We start from the raw sequence: 5,000 nt of genomic DNA, 5'->3' as shown, positions 1-5,000 counted from the left end.
CAGCCATTAGGCGCTCCTCATTCGTTTTGTGTCTGTCGGGTTTCAGTCACACACACACACACACACACACACACACACACACACACACGCACACACACACGCACTTTCACACTCAAACAGACATCAACATGTTACATGTATGACCATTTCGTTTATTTATCCCGCCACGTAGGAAGCCATACTCCGTTTTCGGGGGTGTGTGTGCTGAGCATGTTCTTGCTTTTATAACCCACCGAACTCTGACATTCGGCAGCGGGTTAGGGGATCTGCAGCATGCGTATTTGATCTTTCAAAGCTTACGAACACACACGAGGGATTTAGGTAGGCCTACTAACAGGTCTGCATATCTGTTGACATGGGAGATGGGGGAAAAAAACAAACTTCTAACCATAACCCACGAGGTGCAATGAGTATCGAATTCAGGAAACTCCAGATCTCAAACCCTTTGACCACCTCCTCAGCCTCAACATCAGGCCCATAATTACAAAGTAGTCGTTGGGGACCGCAGACGCAACCTCCCTTCTCCATCTGTCTCTGTCGGCAGCCGCTGGCAGCAGCTCACGTGTGTGGAGTCCGGTCCATTGTTTGATGTTATCATGCCAGTTCTTCCTCTTCTTCTCAAGCCCTCGATGGTGCCTTGCATGATTGTTTTGGACAAGCTGGTGTGTCGAGTGTTGTGTCCGCACCCTTGTTAATGATAATAATAATAATGATGGATACTTATATAGCACACTATTCAGAAATCTGCTCTAGGTGCTTTACAAAAATGCTTTTGTTAACATAAAACATTACATCAATGTTACATACACACATCGAAATATGACTGCACACACACACACACACACACACACACACACACACACACACACACACACACACACACACACACACACACTGCATACATACATTTTAACATATATGTGTATCTAACAGCTACCCTAACACATACGCACACATAAGCATGCACAAACTTACATAAACACATGCACACATAATGTACATTCATATACATGCATGTAGTTATGTACACATACATATGCATACACATATAGTCAAGCACAGCTAACACCACATCATACACTTACAGTCACTTTACGTCTGTCCTGGCTTCAACAGTCTACTGAAGAGCTGGAAACAGACTGTAGGTATTTACCATAAGAACTCAGAAAAAAAAGTACTTCATCATCATCATCATCATCATCATCATCGTCGTCGTCGTCATCGTCATCATCATCATCATCATCATTTCTATTACCATCACCATCACCAACATAATCATCATTTCCATTATTATGAATATCATTATTGTTGTTGTCATTATTATCATTATTTGTAGTAGTTGTACCAATATTTTATTATTGTTATTACCATTCTCATCATTATCGTTCAATATTATTATTCTTAGTATTATTAGCATTCTCAATAACGAAACAAATACGTCACGAATTGTACAGAACAATTTCCAATGGAGTGATAGCCTAGAGGTAACGCGTCCGCCTTGGAAGCGAGAGAATCTGAGCACGCTGGTTCGAATCACGGCTCAGCCGCCGATATTTTCTCTCCCTCCACTAGACCTTGAGTGGTGGTCTGGACGCTAGTCAATCGGATGAGACGATGAACCGAGGTCCCGTGTGCAGCATGCACTTAACGCACGTAAAAAACCCACGGAAACAAAAGGGTTGTTCCTGGCAAAATTCTGTAAAAAAAAAAAAAAAATCCACTTCGATAGGAAAAACAAATAACACTGCACGCAGGAAAAAAAATACAAAAAAAAAGGGTGGCGCTGTAGTGTAGCGACATGCTCTCCTTTGGGAGAGCAGCCCGAATTTCACACAGAGAAATCTGTTGTGATAAAAAGGAATACAAATACAAATACAATACAAAACGGACAGGTCATAAGGCCTCTCCAGACAGAAACACCACGACACGAAGAGGACCAAGAGGTTCAGCAGCACGTCTGATCGCACCAAGTCCTCTGACCATGTTCTGAGCTGTACAAATAAACCATTATTTAACTCTCTCCATACGAACGGCGAAAGAGACGACGCTAATAGCGTTTCACCCCAATTACCATCATCAAAATATTGCAAGCGAAAGGCTCTTATACTGAAGAGGTGAATGTTGACAAAGAATACCACAATTCTGACGACGGAAGCTTATGGTTGGGTCATTGAGACACCCACTGGACATCCGAGGGGTCTGTGTAGAGGAGAAGAGACGACTGGCCGTACTGAGTGAGATAAATCGCTAAAAACAAGGTGCCACTTTTGCAGAGTCTCTGTGGAAAGCAGAATCCCTTAATAATTCAATCGTAATCGGATTGTGTGAGAATCCCTCTATGGAGAGGAAAATAAGACTTGTCTTTGTAATGTTGTTTACTTTCAGAAACTTGGTTTGTGGGTGGGGGGGAGAGAGGGGGGGGCAGGGTGATGCAAAGGGGGGAGGGTAGTAGGGGTTGTTGGTGGGATTGTTGTGTGTATGAGCGTGTGTATGTGTGTGTGAAAGTATATATTTTTTATTTAATTATATATATATATATATATATATATATATATATATATATAGAGAGAGAGAGAGAGAGAGAGAGAGAGGTGCGTGTCGTGAACGCTAATCCCCCTCCCTTTACTTCCACACACACACACACACACACACACACACACACACACACACACACACATATATATATATATATATATATATATATATATATATACATACATACATATGTATACATACATCTCTCTCTCTCTCTCTCTCTCTCTCTCTCTCTCTCTAGATATATATATATATATATATATATATATATATATATTATGTATATGCATATATGTGTATGTATATGTAAACATTATACATATATATTTATATGTATATACATGCATACATGTAAACATACACACACACACACACACACACACACACACACACACACACACACACACACACACACACACACACATATATGTATATATATATATATATATATATATATATATATATATATATGTGTGTGTGTGTGTGTGTGTCTGTCTGTCTGTCTGTCTGTCTGTCTGTGTGTGGAAGGGGAATTAGCGTTCAGGACACCAGGGGCGACGAGGCAGAGAGAACAACAGTGATGAGAAGGAAAAGGAAAGCGAAGACGGCAGCGTGCACGCTACAGACTTCCTGTGCGTGCGCCCAAGCCTGGACGATGTCGTTTGCTGTAGATGTGAGTGGCGTGCTGAGAGCACCTGCCAAACTCGGGAAGACCACCCACACGGCAGATTGGAAAAAAAAGGGGGGGGGAAGCACTGAGGACAGCACCAAACTGAACTTGACGTTAGAAATGGGAGGTAATTAAGGTGGAGGGGTTAGATGGGTGAACGGAGTTTAAGGTCATGAGAAGCACAAGGTTGATTCCACCCCACCCCTCCTCCCCACCTCACTTCACCATCACACCCTGACCACACAACAAACAGATGCAAAATAATGGGGAAACCGGTGAGCTAAATCCGAAAAAGAAAACTGTCAACTTCTGAGTCTACTTGCTGAATTTATCAAAAGTTTATTTTTTCTCATCTCTACAGATAATTCATTCAAATGTTACCAGTATGGAAAGTCTGAAACAGGTGGATGGAATTTTTTCACTGGAGCAAAATCAATTGTTTCGTTACTAAGCACAAACAATGGCAACTAAACACTCCTAATTATTTGTTTTCTGTACAAATCCGACACGAAAAGACATATCAAATAGCATTATCATTGATAACATTTGTATGACCGTGTCCTCGACTTTTTCAACTCCTTGTTAAATAGTCCAGTTGGTTCGCTGTTATAGTTGTTAGTTTTTCATTTGAAAATGTTATATTGTTATGTTTGGTTTTTGTTGTTGTTTTTTTGTTTAACAAAACTTAAATCAATCATTTTCTATATGTAACACACACACACACGCACACACTTTCACTTACTCGCATGCGTACACAGTAATTCACCCCCCCCCCTTCCCCTCCTCCCACTCGATTTTTTTCCTACCCTCGTCTAATATCACTTACAGTGAAAAGACGTTAAACTGAAGAACGAACGTCTTCGGCTGCGATATATATATATATATATATATATATATATATATATATATATATATAGAGAGAGAGAGAGAGAGAGAGAGAGAGAGAGAGAGAGAGAGAGAAATATTCGGGATTCTTTGTGCTTATATGATTACTTATTATAAAAAGGCATTTAAATAAGTCCTGGTTTTAAGGGCTCATGAATGATTACGCTTCGACCTTTTCTTTCACTATCTCAAATAAACTCAAATGAAACACAAAAACAAAATAGACAAATCACATGTCTTTATATCACTTTCAGACCGTTGGTTTTCGGGACAGTCTTTCAGATTTCACTCAAAAGACAAAGACGAAAGAGACAGAAGATAACTAAACATTTCGTCGTATTTATGTACGAAGTACTCTCCCTTTAATGAAAGTTCTCACAATTTTTCGTACTCTCCCTTTCATGAACTTTTTTTTGTAATGCATGTTTCCACAGACGTGTAATTGTGTGTGCTTCATGACACATTTTTTTCACGCGTTACTGTTGACTCTCTGTCTCTGGATCTTGCAGTTGGAATGAACTTCCTCTTTTGCTCCGTCGATTCTCCGCACTCAGCTCTTTCAAGTCTGGCCTGAAAACCCACCTCTTCCCAAAATAGCCTCCCTTCCCTGCCTCTCCCTTGTCTTCAGTTTCTCCAGTTTTAGAGTTATGCATGCGTGTGAATGACAGGTGCGAAAGCGCTTTGATTTGTCCCTGCACAAGATTCAGGGCTATATAAAAACCATCATCATTATTATTATTGACCCTCGAGTGTACTTACTCCTGGTAAGCGCCGGTAAGTGTACTTCCGAAAGTCTACAACTCAAGTGTATTGGACAGCGGTGTCTGGACCAGACAATGGTATCGACACATTGCCATTACGAGTAATGAATACTGCAGCGAGAGTGACCAATCCTCTTTACCTTCTCATC

This window comes from Babylonia areolata, chromosome 19 (assembly GCF_041734735.1).
Source record: "Babylonia areolata isolate BAREFJ2019XMU chromosome 19, ASM4173473v1, whole genome shotgun sequence".
Lineage (NCBI taxonomy): Eukaryota > Metazoa > Mollusca > Gastropoda > Neogastropoda > Buccinidae > Babylonia > Babylonia areolata.
Note: the sequence above shows the minus strand (reverse complement) of the source record.